The 16,447-nt window shown below is 34.7% G+C and overlaps 1 protein-coding gene across 3 annotated transcripts in view; it reads left to right on the forward strand.

Moving 5' to 3' along the window:
• Positions 1-16,447, forward strand: part of LOC141455098 (POU domain, class 2, transcription factor 2-like) — a 290,468-nt gene that overhangs the window by 174,080 nt on the left and 99,941 nt on the right. The gene's annotated exons all lie outside the window — the stretch shown is intronic.

Below are 16,447 nucleotides of genomic sequence, written 5' to 3' on the forward strand. Positions count from 1 at the left end.
TAAGTGGTTTAAAAATTTTCGGAGTGGCCATATGGGCACAAGTGACGCTGAACGTTCTGGACGCCCTGTTGAGGTTACTACTCCAGAAATCATTGATAAAATCCATGATATGGCATCAACATTTGGACATGACAAAGCTATCCGCAAGATGGGCGCCGCGATTGCTCACGCTTGACCAAAAACGAAATCGTGTGAAGTGTTGCAAGGACGGTTTGCAGCTGTTCCAGAAGAATCCGCAGGACTTTAATCGTCGTTTCGTCACTGTGGATGAAACATGGATACATCACTACACTCCTGAGACCAAAGAACAATCTAAACAATGGGTTACAAAGGGGGAATCTGCGCCAAAAAAGGCGAAGACCGTTCCTTCGGCCGGAAAGATTATGGCGACTATCTTTTGGGATTCGCAAGGAATAATCCTCATCGACTATCTTGAAAAGGGTAAAACTATTACAGGTGCATATTATTCATCGTTATTGGACCGTTTGAAAACCGAGCTGCAAGAAAAACGCCCACGATTGGCCTACAAAAAAGTCCTTTTCCATCATGACAACGCACCAGCTCACACCTCAGCAGTTGTGGTCGCAAAATTAATGGAAATAGGGTTCCAACTCGTTTCACATCCCCCCCTATTCGCCAGACTTGGCTCCCTCGGACTACTATTTGTTCCCCAATATGAAGAAATGGCTGGCGGGAAAAAGATTTTATTCAAACGAGGAGGTGATTGCAGAAACGAATGGCTATTTTTCAGACTTGGACAAATCCTATTATTCGGAAGGGATCAACAAACTAGAGCGGCGTTGGACGAAGTGTATAAGCCTAAAAGGAGACTATGTTGAAAAATAAAAAAGGTTTACCCCAAAAAATTAAGTAGTTTTTATTTTTGCACGGACTTTTCAAACGACCCTCGTATGTTAGTCGTCTGTTGTCGATTGCATTGATTGTTGTAATAAGATTGGCTTTCAGTTCACTTGTAAATGATTCATTCAACTCTTTCCACACCTGTAGACACACTTCATAATTAAATAGCATTATTTAATCATAAATTTCCATTAAGGTTAATCAAATATGTCCATTAATTTTTATTTAGTGTTTACTTTATTGATTAGCAATTTTTAAAAAAAGTAATTAAAAAAATACTACAGAATTCGGCTTTCTTTTTTGTAATAAATGTTAAAGGAGGGTTTTTTAGGACGTCCACCTAATGATAATATAAATAGATGTTCAAATCTCAGATAACAGAGCAATCAATGAAAAAAAATGGGTGAACAAGAAAACCCTGTAAACCCAAGAAAACTTATAAACCATCTTTTGAAAGCTTACAAGGAAATTTAAGAGCTTTTTCTTGATATTTCCCGGAAAGTTTTACTTTATAGACAAACAACGCGCCTCTGAATGAAATTCTAACATTTTATAACAAGTGTCTAGTTTAATAAATAATATAAGAAAAAGATAAAAAATAGATTTTAATAGTTTATGACAGGAATTTTAATTAATTCCATTGAAAACCCAAGGAAAACTACTAAACAAATATGTAATTAATTATTTTATTCTAATTAATAATCATTAAAAAAATTAAAACAAAAGTTTATGTTAATTTAAGGAGATAAATAATGGAAAAGAGACGAGAAATTGTAAAAAAAATTAATTCGATAAAATAAATGAAACTAAGAACTAAAATAGTTGTAGAGAGATATGCACTTTCTATTTTAGTAAAGGCAACAATGCATTCAACCTGCAACAATGGAATTTAATATTTTGTTTTTAATAATCAGATCTGACATTTTATAAGATCTTTAAGCTAAGTAAATTCAGTTCATAATTTATAGCCGATTAAAGTGAAAATGGCCGATTAAAGTAATAATGCTCGTAATACAAAAAAATGAAATATTTAAAAATTTTAGATTGTATTTATTGATAATTTACAGCCATGTATTTAATGTAATGAACATGATTTAAGCTTTCTATATATGTAATATAAAGTGCATGTGTAAAAATGGAATTCTGTAACGTAACGGTCACTTACAGTTAATGGAGCAGCAAGGACGGGGCTGCATAATTTTCGCAAATATGCATTTCTTACGCTTCAATTTATTATTTATTTTTGGTGCATAAAAATTGTTTGTTATTTTATGCGTTCAGGATTTTGTTTTAAATTTGCAGCTTTTAAAAGTATAAAGTTGTAAAAGCTCAGCAATTCTGTCAGCGAAATTTTGGGCAAAATTTCGTGTTAGTGTTTTTCCTTACCACCCGCAAAAAAGTGCCAAACGATTTTTCTGGAAAACTTAGTACCCTATTTTTGCTCGCTTAACACTAAACCTACCGACATTTATGCATAACTATTCCTACCGTGACCGGTCAAATGACCGGACTTTAAAATCACTTAAATTTCTTATTTTAGAATGAAGATAATAATTATTTAACTACGAAAAAGCTTAGTTTCTTTTGTTTAAAAATAAATCTCGTAGATTTTACTCGTTTATGCATCATTTTTTATAATTATAGGCTTCTCAATTGCAAATTTCCCGCATACTTACTTTTTACAGTTTAATCTTATTGCCTTTGTAGTATCTTATTTGGCTATTTTCCGACCATTTGTTCGTGTACTAAAATTTGTCATGCTTTTGCAATGGTAACACAAATTTTGCCTTGAAATTTCACTTCCGGTAGTTTTTTTATACAAAATCCATGGATTTATCCCGGGCCTAAGTCTAGGATATTGAAAACTATTTGTTGAGGCCATCTCCGAGATTTTCCACGGTTATATTTCTTCCCACGAGCTGTATACATTTCTGCTAATTTCAGAGCGACAAACTCCCCAAGCGGAACTATAGGTTCTCTGCTTTCACGTTTTCCCAAAAAATGGAAAGCCTTTTATTGCATCGAACGCTAGCCAAGATTTGATACCAAATTTGTCCGGTTTAATTAGGCATGCACTGAGTAAATCTGCATTTTGACTTTGTTGGGAACAAATGTCCTTGGAAGAGATATACGCTCTTGGTTTGAACAGTTTTGACTGTTCTCTACGAATTTGTTCCAAAATTTAGAAAACAAAGCAAATTTATCGATTATTTCTTTGATCCACTCGAATAAACCTCAAAACTACCGTCTAAACATTTCTGCTCACAGTGTTTGAGAAGAATGCTCGTCCCTATTTTTGTTCCAGTGAAAAGGGCAATATCGTACATTTTTCGCCTCATATGCACCACATGCAAACAATAATCCGATAAATGCATTATCAAATTGAGTTTTCGAAGGAATTCAGTTACAAAAATAAATAAATAAATAAATAAAATAAAATAAAATATTAAATAATTAAATAATAAGTAAATAAAATGAAAATATTCAGCCGGTCAAATGACCGGTCGCGGTAGTTAAGACGGACTACAAATTTTTCTCAAAAATCAAATATTAGGAAGAGAAGTGAATATTAAAAAAACAATTGTATACATATTTTAGGAAAAGTCGTGAAGTTTAATGGCGGTATGATGACGCTGTAATTAGAAAATTTAAATCAAATTTAAAAAACAGTCAATTGACCGGTCGTGGTAGGTTTAGTGTTAAAATACTTATCCACCTTTATTTGATCTTAAACTCTTTAACGTTCGTCATGAATCTCTTAGATTGGGTTGACTTTATGATGTAAGTTGGCTACAAAATTTTGAAATTCTCGTATTTGTATTCTGTAAAAATCGTTTTTGGGTGATCTCTAGATATACCCAAGAGAAAACTCATTTTTTTTAGAAATCGTGGTTGATTACAATACTTTTCTAAACGTTTGAAAGGAAAAAGTAAAAAAAGATAATTTTAAGCAAACTTTTTAAAAGAAGTAGATCATTTGTATGAGGTTAGAATGTGGGTAACATGTGTTATTGGCAGGTTGTTGAGGGAAGAAAGGCATTAGGTCGGTAGCGCGCACATTGTGGCCCAGGTAGCGACTCTTTAGGTTGCCCACACACTCGTAAACCACTGTTCTTGGAGCTAAAGAGAGAGAGACAGAGTGAGAGACCCTAGCTAGGTGAATGCGTTCTCAACCACAACGGCAGAGAAAGAACGAGAAAAAAAATAAATAAATGAAGTGAACACTCTTAAGAGAGAGCAGTTAGCGCCGAACGGCGCCTTCTGCATACAAGAGCCGACCCACAAACCGTCTCCTCCTGCTTGGGCGCTGTTAACTGTTCTGGCCAGGCTGGGTTGGGCCGGGCGTTAAGACCTAGTATTTTCCCGGAATTCCTATTTACTGCGCATCAACTTTGTCTTTACTCGTCATCATTATCATCCACTCCCTGCTCCACACATATTTTTCTCGTTTTGCTCTGTGTAAATGTTTCTTCTTTCTGTCCAGCATAATTATTTGTAATTTATGTGGAGTAAGGAAAGCCACCTCTTCTTCTTCAGGATGCTGGAGAGTTTAAATGATGAGAGAAGTTTTGCCCTCGTTTACATCACCTTTAACCATCTCTACCTGTACAACTATACTCTCTAAGTCTCCTGTTTCACATATGGCCTTAAGGACTAGCTTAGTTCTGCGAACTACATTCCTATTTATGCATCTTTTATAATAACCTTGATTTGTCTTATGTCACACAAACTGCACATGATGCAACAATCATGCTCTTTGCAGGCATTAAATTCACTCCGGCAAGTTTTTTTCTTACCTCATCTATTTTATTAAGTCATGTTATCTATTACGCGTGATTTATTAAAAAGTTACTTTTCTACCATGATTGTAAAGTCACAGACGCAGTTTATGATACTTATGCAAGTTTCCACTCTTTGTTTGCAAATTAATTGGCATTCTTTACTGTTTACTGTTAATTAAGAGTAGTTAAGTCAAGAATAATTTGTCCTTAACAATTGATTCACAATTCGATTTCTTGAGAATACAAAAATTCTTTAGCTAGTTCTGTTATGTTGCTTCAATTTGCCCCTCTTATAAGTTGTTCTATCAAGAAGAAAACTTTTGTGTATCCCATGTTTTAAAAAATTGCTGATTTTATCAGACGAAGCACGCATATTTGTTTTATAAACTTGTCCAGTTTCTATCCATCGTCAGAGGTTGAGAAAACCCATTTAAAATGACCAAAAAAAAAAACCATAAACTTACAGAGGAAATATGTTGGTATAACCTCCGCTTACAGCAGCTCATCGCCGTACAGTTCGCGATATTGTTAAAGTCATTCACACTCGCTCGCACATTTAATGTTAATCAGCCCCAGTTATTTAGCGTAAACCGAGGTCATGCAGCAAAACCACTGACCCTGAAAATCTGCTCATTTCCAGCCGTAGAATACTCTCTTCTACTTCTTTTCATTTTATAACTTCCAATGATGGACTAAATTAATAGACTAAGTAATTAGAATAAATGATAACCTGCTTTGCATTGTTCAACTCTAATGAATATTAATTATACAATTAGACACATCTGGTGGGCTAATAAATTTATCTTATCTTAGTTTTCTCTCCCCTCATTCCTCATTCTATTTCTTTTTACGAAAATAAGAATAAGAAATTTACATTTTATTGCAGTAATGACGCTTTACAATGCAAATATCTGTGTTTTGAAAATTTTTCTCTTTTTACATTTAAGAGAGTATCAGACTGAACAACAAGTGCATGAACATGTTCCTGAGGAATAAAAACTATTTAAAATGTAGAATTTAGCAAGAACTTCCTCCAAAAGTTTCTGGTCTAAACGTAGTTTCGACTGAAAGAAGTTATTCTTCAATAATAACATGTTCGGACATGTTAGACTACTCAAAGACTTAGTATTTTAAAATAAACATATTTAGAGAAGGCGGCGCTTAATGCAGGGAATTTAAACTTTTGCAATTGTAAGTTGGCAACCTTGCGAAGAGAGCTGTTCGATTAATGTCTACTTAAACATAACCATTAAGGTCTTCAGTTACCGTCACGTGTCTTTTGATACTTTCGAAGAACAGCGTTCTGTGATCCGATTTACTTTTTTTACTTTCCGAAAATTGTACGTCAGAATTATTCTCTCGGCTGAACATACTATACCAGGGGTCCCCAAACTACGGCCCGCGGGCCCCTGAGGACATTTATCCGGCCCCTCGCCTCACCTCCGGAAGGGGTATCTCTTTCATTGGTGGTCAGTGAGAGGAGCACTATAAGTGGTGGTGCCGCAAAACGCTGCGTCGCTCATGTACAGTACTACTTCCGATGACGCGGGACGCACGCGTCACGGCTCCGAAAAATAACAGCAGAAGTAGGAAGAAAGGCAAAGCACTGTAACTAAACCGGGACATTGACCATCTCATTAGCCAAAAGCAGGCCCATAATTCCCACAGAAATACTGGGCAGTTTGTTGATTTAAATTTACTTGTTCTTTATTTGAAATATTCTACTTGTTCCCGTTTTTTTTTTGTTTTTTTTTTTTACTTTAAAATAGTTTGTTTTATAGTCCGGCCCTCCAAAGGTCTGAGGGACAGTGAACCTGGCCCCCTGTATGAAAAGTTTGGGGACCCCTGAACTATACGGTAGGTGGAAAGCGTTAGCGACAGATACCAGGGCATCCGTTAACAGTATTAACTTTGGCAGTGCTATCTCGCACTGTTTCACTTATCCAAAAAAAGACCGACGACTTAAAGTAGAACAAATTGCTGGGGAAAAAAGTCCATTAATTCATTCCAACATTAAAAACCAAACTAAACTATCAGTAAGGACTTGTAGCAAGCCTCACCATTCATCTTAAACTCCAAGAGGATCTCAAAAATCTTTTCAGTAACGAAGGTACCACACTTTTGGACAGAATTTTTAATCTCTGATGAAATCTTTTGGGTACATCAATTGTGTGCCGAAGTCAAGAGCAACAAAGAGGTTAAGTAAAAAAGCGCAAAACTCTTTGCTTCTGAAGAGTAAAGAATTCTTCGTTGAGGGAACTAGAAGACACGTAAGAAGATGGGACAAGTGCTCAGAAGTCGGTGGGGGATTACTTGGAAAAATAATCCAAAAATTGTGTTGATTTCATAAACCATTTTTGATGTGCAGCTATTTGTCTGTATAATTATTGAATGGCTCTCGTACGATTAATTTACATTATTCGAAGTTTTCTGAATTTATAAGCTATCAAGTTGATTTCTTCCGTCTGTCGTCTAAAGGTGAAGTCAGTTTTAAAAAAAAGAAGGTTACTACTGTTTTAAATGTCTTCCACTTACAAACTGGGACACCTTATTTAAATTGTAAAAATAAAAAAAAATAAAATAAAACAACCAACCCACCGGATGGTTATTTTGTGTAGAACGACTTCCTTCCTTCGTACTAGTACAAAGCTTACTCGATTAGCATAAGACCAAGCTGTATCCTCTCTTAAAGAGGTAAAGACTTTTTTCTTTAAGGTAGACACTTCATAGAACAGCGCCGCATAGTTTGAGAAATATTCTTAATTAGAAAAGCAATTAGCTTGTTGCCGAGTCTTCTTCTTCTAATAAATATTTGTATCCACCTATAGAAAAGTGAGTGAGAGAGATTGTATGTTTGTTTTACGTTTTATTTAAATGGCCAATAGATTTATCACTATTTGATTATATGTTAAAGACGATCCTTTTAACTCGTTTACATAACGGTAGAATATGGTGATTTTTGTGGTAATGTATTCTCGGACCTTAAATGAAGGCAATACTTCACTGGCAGTATATTTTTAATATTTTAAATATTTATTAAATAGACTTGTAGGCAAAAGATCGGTTCCTCTTTCGTAGTTGTTAGTAAGTTGCAGGTAAGTCTCCCACTTGCATGAAGCTCTCCCCGCAAAGGGGGGAAGGGTACAAAGGGGATTATTCTATGGTTGCGCACCTCAGGCCGCCTTCTTGATCAGACCTCAAGCCGAGATAAACCTAATAAACATAAAATTAATTAAAACTATAAATCTTTTTGTCGTGCGTGCACCTCTTGTTGCTCTACGAGAGAGAGAGACCAGCGAGCGCATGGCCCCCGACTTGCTGAATCTTATCAAAATATTTTAGTTCGTGCTTTATCTTCCCTTTTTCCACTATGGGACGAGCACTTTTTGTTTTCTTATTATAGTGAGCATCCCACTTCTATTGCATATTTATTTATAAGGAACGTTTTCCCACTTATTGTTACATGAAAATATCATAATTACATCCTAATTAACTATTGTACGAGTGTTTTTCATCGTTTTTTGATGGCTTATTCATTAATCTTGAAGGATGAAAGGTTATTGCCGATTTCAATCATAATTTTGTTATTTATTTTAATCCAAGCATTCGATCTAGTGACTAGGACATCCTTAACCCTCAAACCACAAGATGAATTTTCTTGACACGAACACTAAGGTAGGGTCGGATCCGACCCGATACTATATTTTCTTGCTTACAGTGAAAAACTCAAATATAACTCAAAATAACACATTTATTTCTATATAAAATGTATAAATTTTTTAATAAATTGTATAATTTTATGGCATTAGTCTATTTAGAATGGACTAATAAGTGAAGAAAGGAACTTGAAAAAGGAACTTTGTTTCAATAAAAACAAAACAGTTTACAAAAAGGTTGAATGAAAATTAAAGTAAAATAGTGGTGTGGTAACAAAATTATCACATTGTTAAGGAAAAAAATGGGGCTATCAGGATGATTGTAGGCCTATTAACTGGCCACTGCAGACTCAGAAAACACATGCATCGCATGGGCCTGGCAGATGATAGCCTCTGTAGGTTCTGTCAGGAAGAGGAGGAAACGGCACTACATGTGTTGTGTCAGTGTGAGGGGCTCGTGTGGCTAAGGATGTTACTTCTCGGGGAGAAAAAACCAAGAGCTGTGAGCTTTACCCAAGAGTCGCTCTCCAGCATTAAGAGTCTAATTAAAAGGACAGGTCTGGAGGGTGAGCTTTAAAGTTAGGGGAGCCACAATAGACCCAAAGGGGTCGCAGTGGCGTAGGCCCTGAGGCCGCCCTAGTCTAATCTAAGGAAAAAAAATCATTTGATTGTTCGCCATTATCAGTGGGAACAAGTAGGACATATTTTCCAATCGTAAGGAGTAATTCCTTTGGAAAACGCTCGTTTTTCAGTCGTTGTTCTTCTAGACGAAGCGTCAAGGCAAACTCAAGATTCTTGAGAAACGTCGAACGTGCATCTCCAGAGTAACTTTCTTCATTTTTGTTCCACTTGTGCAGGACAAAACGTATAACGTTAATACCAAGGTCGGGTCGGATCCGACCCAGAATCTGACTTACTGAAAGAAATACAAACCTAGAGAGCGGAGAAGAGACCCTTACCGAATCGGCGGAAACAGTGTGGCCTCTTCCTAAGGACTCACAGAAAGGGTTTACCGAGTCTAATCGCTAAGAGTTAGTTGTGGGGGGAACAATGGAAATTTGTTTTCGCCTCGGGTCGGATCCGACCCGCATCTTGTGGTTTGAGGGTTAAAGCTGTGGAACATATGTTATATTTAAAAAAATATAATTATTTACCTTATATTGATTCATAAACTTGAATAAATAGTCACTAAGTCGAAAAATTGGCAATTGGTCTGAAATTGACAATAATCTTTCTCCTTCTTTTTTTCAAATTATTAAATTTACTGAAAATTGAGGGTTTACTGAAACCGCTACTGAAAGTTGATGGCTTTCATTGTAGAGATATTCAGGAATAGGAAGAAAACGTTTCCCGAAACGAAGAAATGGTGATAAATTACAAGTTGGCATTTATAGCAATTTTAGCTATTTCTAAAAAAACATAAGGTTGTTAACTGAATAATACGTAGCCTACGATTGTCTTAGGTAAATTGGCTGTGAATTAATTGGTGGACTTTTTTTCTCATTTTAAAATTTTGGAAAAAAGAATAAGATAAATTTGGTTTTATATTTCATTCTTTTATATTCTCTTGATAAAAGATTCTGCCTCACTACAAATTTCACTTGAAGTTGCCTAACTACTCGTAGATTGTTACAAATGAGCAACAATATTGCTGCTATCTGTTAGTCTTTACAATCAATTGTATTTATGAGTAGAACTTGTTTAGAGCTCCAATTACTAGGTCAATCAAGAAGGCACTTAGACTTGGTGACCTTGACCAACCGGAAGTAATAGTGTCTGTCTGTATACTGACTCGTCAAGAAAGCGGAAGTGTTGCCTAATAAGCGATTGTCCGCAATTTACCTGGGCACTTTGACTATAGGGTTTGCTGTTACGAAGCCGAGAGGAATGTCTTCAATACTTAATAATTCACTGAATTTAGCTCCTAAATATCCTAAATTTAAATTGATCTATTTAAGAGACTTTTTGTTGTCCATTTTTACTTAGGTGTACAAACATTTTTCTCTTGACTTCATAAACCGGGGCAATCCTAAAAATAAAATGAAAAAAACAAAACCAAAATGGAATATTCAGTGAGTTTAAATTTGTGAAGTGAGTTTTTAATTTTTGTAGAGAATAGATATTTATGGATTCATCCAGAGTTTGCATAAGAAATGATCTCCCACCGGGTAAATGTTTGGATAATAAATATTATGAGAACTGTGAAGTTCTTTAGTTTAAAATAATTTGCATATTATTTAGGTATTTTAAAAGTAATATATTCACTACTAAATTCTAAAATTATTGTATTTACGAAATAAATACCAGTACTTGTTGATGGATAATTTTTGTTTCTTTAGGCAAAATATGTCGTGATGGTAGTCAATGGCCGCTTCAAACTTGGTTGAAATAGTGTTTAGGTCCACAGTGCAGGGATAATAAATATAATGGTTAATACCTGTCGTAGGGGGACGCATGATCATGTTCTATTCCTGACAGGTTTCGGACTTTTAGTTTGGTGTAGAGATTTCGTCTTCAATTATGATTTCATCTCGCATTACATTGGCTGAGATTGAGTGAGGAAGGTTACATGGTATTTTTCCTTGTTATCAAGAAGGTTAATGAATCTTTAAAACCTTGTACTTGTTTAAGGGTACCTGTAGGTTTAGTGCATGTAGTAATGCTTTAAAATTAGTAACAAACACTAACGAAAAGGCTCTCAAACTTTTCAAAATAAAAGTAACTGCGAATTGCACTGAGAACGAACGCCCTCCATGGTTTACTAGGAGCACACAAATGCAGAGAGAACTCTATATTCAAGGCTATTCACACTCACATGACCAAAATAATAGACAATTTTCTCATCCGTCCACGATTCATTACCACCTACAGCTTCAAGAAGACTGAAACTGTAAAGAATGTAACTGAATAATGTGTAAATGTTTTTTGGCATTGGCTTCCGCCATACAGCCAGCATCGTCTAGGTGCTTATCACTAGAATATCACTCACTCTCTTACCTACAAATACATTCGCTTCACACATTCATCATTCTACTATATACTGCTATTTACATAAACTACTACTAATGGATGGAGCAGCACTCTGTGCTCCTGCCATCCTTATAGCTTAACCAAAATTAAAATCACGTAATCCTTCTCTAAGCATTTTCTTCCATTCATTCTAATTCGGCTACAGCTTTTAAATACATTCATATTTCATTGCTAGCTCTGCTATCGACTTAAGCACATAAATGTTGGTGGAGAATATAATGTCTTCGTAGCGAAATGGTGCATCTAAATACCTGTATATATCGTCAAACATTCGTTTCCTTTCTACCACATAACGTGGACATATCATTATTACATGTTTGAAATCCTCCTCCTCATTGCAATCTACGCAAAGAGGAGAGAGGACCTTTTGTTGATCCTGTGTAGATACGATCCGCACACCGCGTGGTTCGCTCTCAGCCTGCTTATTGTCGTAACAACCCATTTATTAGTTAGTGGAAGCCTTATCTAATTTGTAAATATCTTTCTTATTAAGGAAACTACGATACGTTACTTGTGATGATCGCAACCAACTCTTGCAATTTATAGTTACCGGATTAATTTTAAGTAATAGTTTTACAATTTTACGCAGCCATCCTTACAGACAAGACAAATCTCCAAACAGAGACATAATCCAAATACAAGCCTAAACTATGACTTACTAAGAGATCTGACAAACTTAAGCCTTTATTACGCGTATAAATATATACATATGCACGGCCACATTAAAAAGGTAAAAGTTATTGAGGTGATATTTAAAATAAAATCTCGAATAATAACTGTGTAACCTACTTTAATCTAGCATATATATTCATATTTAATATTCCTATATTAAATATAGTGGAGTGTGAAATTCTTTTAATTAATACGCTATAATATTAATACGAACTCTCAAAACTATTTCAAATATTCTATATATGGTAGTATATTTAAAAAAAAAAAAAATTATTTAAAAATAAAAAATTAACCTTTCACATAAATTTGTTTCATCACACATACACATGCAAATATAACACATATCTACCGTTAAAGATGCAGATATAATGACTGAACGTATTTATCTGCGTATCATAAGTTCGTTCTATCTCACTCTCTGACTAGAATATATTGCCTGCCTTAAATCGACTCTCTTTTTTTCTGCAAACTTCCCAGGTGTATTTATTTTTTTATACATATATATTATTATTATTAAAAGAGTAGGTAAAATATACTTTTTCACATTTTTTAGTATGGGTGGGTCAAAGAATTCGATGTTTTTTAAATAAATCAGAAGATACGATAACTGGATTTAATTTTTTTTTTTTTTGAGAATTCCACAACTTGTAGGATGAAAAATTGTTACTATTTTTTACAAAGCTCATGCTGAAAAAACAAAAAAAAAATCTACTCTTTGGTGATAAAAAAAATAAGTCGAATTTCCCAGCTATTTTTCTAGCTTCTTTTATTATATAAAGTACGTAAGAAAAGTAGGTATCAGTCTTACCAACTACCAAATAGAATTTTTCTAAGTTTACAAGCATATACCTTGTTTAAATTCTCTGATTAATGTTTCTCTTAACCTACATAACAAAAGACTCTTATATCTACTGTTTACTGCGACCCATTTGGTCATACGGCATCGAAGTATCGGGGATCGACTAAACCGTTCCAACTCACTACGCCTCCCAGGGACATTACAGTCCAAAAATACTTCGAAAACTTCTTAACGCTCTTTTTCGATGTATCTAACCTCACACTATCCATAATGACCTCAAAATCCCTTTAATTACAGGTTCTTGCTAAAACTCTCGTTTTCTTAAATTTCAATCCATTCTACAGCAGCTCATCCCTAACCCTCTCATAGAACATCGTATCTTCCTCCACATTACCAGGTGGTAATCCTCTAAGGAGATTGAAGAGAAGGTGGCCCTCGTGATCTTCTCTTATCGTGAGAGCAAAGCACGTTACTGGAGTGGCACCACTGGGTGCCTTCTCCACTCATGGTTTTCTTCTATTTCTTTTCTCTTTCACCATATTTGCTTGTTGCAACAACCGTTGCAGTGGTAAATCCCAATAAAAAATTTTAAAAAAGGTGTATATTTCTCTTAAAAAATAAAATAAATAATTAAAAGCGGGATAACCTACTGACTTCCAGTTTGAAGTCCTTTCTCGCAACTACAACACCAAATTATACCTCCCATTTTAGACTGTGTACACCTTAAGCCTTGCGTCAGAATTTCTATTGTTCTTTATCAGCTTAAAAACCAGTGATTTTTATCAAATATCTTCGTTCCATTATTTAAAAAAAAAAAAACAAAAATAGCCGCAATCTTTGGCGTTCGAAAAGAATTTATATTTTGGCTCTCTAATGAGTAACTATTTTTGTACGTACATATTTCGGAGTGTTAAATTGAATATAAATCGAATTTTGTAATTTTGAAGAGAATCGATTGAAACTAGAGTGCCCCTTTAAAATAATAAGTTACTAGTATTTTTGGTTTTTCTGCACCAAAAAGAGTTATTTATTTATATATATTTATTTATTGTTATAGTGGTCTTGTTTGCACATTAACCAATTACTTTATATGAGGGCTGGAAAAAACCAACATATTGGTACCGCACAATTACAGTTTGCTCCTAATGCCTCAATTTACCAATACATTGGTGGAAAAACCAGCCCTATCTCTTCCCAATATTCAATTTGAGGAATAGCGCAGCCTCTTTCACTTCTCTCTTCGTCATGCCAGCCACTCTTCTACTACATTCTGCTTCGTGGCTTCCATGAGATAAGGATATCTTGAGCGCTGCGTACTGACTTATTCCTTCCTAGAACAACACAATGGTCTCTGAATGTGACTTTGTTATTTGATGTGAGCTTAGAGTGGTGTAATTAGTAGTGTAGTTATGATAGTACTTGTGTGAGTAATTAAGAACTAAAATCGCAACTGTGGAGTTTAGCTGCATCCTATATTTTTATTTTATTCTTTCAAATGAACTTATAAATGCTTCATGGGTGCATCAGGATTCATTATAGCTAAAATACTTTTAGCGCTACAGGGAAATCGTACATGTGTTGCCAATTCCTGTAGGAACTTGTCTCTATTTCTATTATATCTGCTGCATCTGAAGAGAGGAGGTGATCGATGTCCCCATCCTTCCCGCTATTGCAATCAAATTTGGGACTATCTAATAACTTAATTTTGTGCAGATACGGATTTGTGAGATTATGGTTGAACCTCAGTCGCATTATTGTTGTGTAAAATTGCCTTTCCCCCCTCCAGTACTTCTACAAACCATGGCTTGTTGGGGATCCTAGGCTGTAAATCAGCGTAATATTTACCCTTAATTTCTTTTTTCCAGATCGTAGAGCTTTTGCCATGCGTCATAAAAACGCTTTCTTAAAGCACCTTCGAAATCCGCTAAATTGAGCACTGGGGAGTATGTTCCCCTTAACAAAATCGCTCTTTTTGCTAGCACGTCGACTTTCTCGTTTTCAAGAAAAATTTGAATTAAATAAAGTTTGGTTTTGTAAGAAAAAGTTACGTATTCCAAACTAGAAAGTTAGCTTTATTGGAATTTTGTGTGGTTATACACTTAATTATACATACATTATTCAATTAAGAATAGATTGCGTTAAAAAATAAAAAGAAATTGTACGAATCACGACAGGTAGTATTTAATTTCCTCACTCATATACAAGTTGTTTAGTTAGTGTTGAAATTGTTAATTATGGTTATCTAGCATGTACAATTAAATTTGACAGTAGCTGTGTGTTAATTGATTTTACTTATATAATATTTAATTTTAACATATGTACATATATTTAAACATTAAATAAAAAAAAGTAATGAATAGAAATTAAAGAAATAATTATAAATGTGGTTAGTTAGAAACTATACGATGATAACAGTTGGATTCTCAGACATCATATTAATTAAAGAATAATTGTTTTAAACAAAAACTGAAGTCGATTTTTAAAAAATAATTTCAGTAATAAATTGAATTTTTTTTTTTAAATTTGACAAAAATCTTAATGCAATTAAAAGTATGAAATTTGCAAAGGGATGTGAAGGGAATATGAAGGACAAAGGTTCGAAGGACAAAGTACGAAGGACGAATATAGTGTTGGTTTGTGAGGACAGCTGATACCGCCGCCATTGCATCCCTATATTTGCTCTATTAAATACTAACACCAGATGTTCTATCCTCCTCGTATTTACTAACTCGTATAGTTTTACCCAATTCAGGATTTTCCTTCTAGTTGTAATTTAAGTAAATTTATTGAATATTTAAAGAATTAAAATAATAATAATAAATCTAAAACTGATTTTATCGCTCCAAAAATAATAACAAGAATATACTAATTGTAAGTCTTTAATGGTAAGACACGACACCAATTAATGAGTGACGCCATGTTACAAACTTCTGTTACGTTCTTTACATCCTTCCCATTCAGTTCGTAATATTCGACAAAGAAGGAAGCGCTGGTTATTATTTTCCTTTGGTACGAAACTGTTTCCTTCGTGAATACATTCTTCAATTTCAGCCCCCCCCCCCCCAAAAGAAGAAGAAATTGTGCAAAAACAGGTGACTTGTGTTCAAAAGAGGGCGAAAATTCTCCTCCCTATATTGGGGTTACTTAAAACACTGAAAACTTAGGGAAGATATTGGTGAATGGACTTCAATGTTTAGAAGAATCGATTGTTGTAATTGAGAGATATTGATTGGGTAGATGGGGAGATCTAGTGCAGAACTGAGCGAAGGACTGACTGTTTAAATATTATGTGTTTTATAAGACTGATTCTCGGTAAGTGACGGGCCCCCGCTTATCGGTCTTTTACTGTATCCGATTCAGTTAGAGCTGTAGATACGTCTTATTGTAGATGAGAATCTCCCTTATTCGTACATCTATCCTATGTCACAGGTCTTATTTATGTTCTACTTGAAAGTAAACAATCTCTAAAACAATCCCTCACCAATTAGTGGCAAATGTTTTCTTAAAATACGTATATTGGTCCAAACTAGGCGCATCTAAATAGTACTGTATCTGCTTTTTGGCGTGACTCCTGGGCACTTCTTAGCGGAGCCTTCAGAATATTGAATCTCGTAAGTGGCCAACATTATGCTGGTTTAGACATGAGA

This window comes from Rhodnius prolixus, unplaced genomic scaffold (assembly GCF_049639745.1).
Source record: "Rhodnius prolixus isolate KJV_2025 unplaced genomic scaffold, Rpr scaffold_21, whole genome shotgun sequence".
NCBI classification, from domain to species: domain Eukaryota; kingdom Metazoa; phylum Arthropoda; class Insecta; order Hemiptera; family Reduviidae; genus Rhodnius; species Rhodnius prolixus.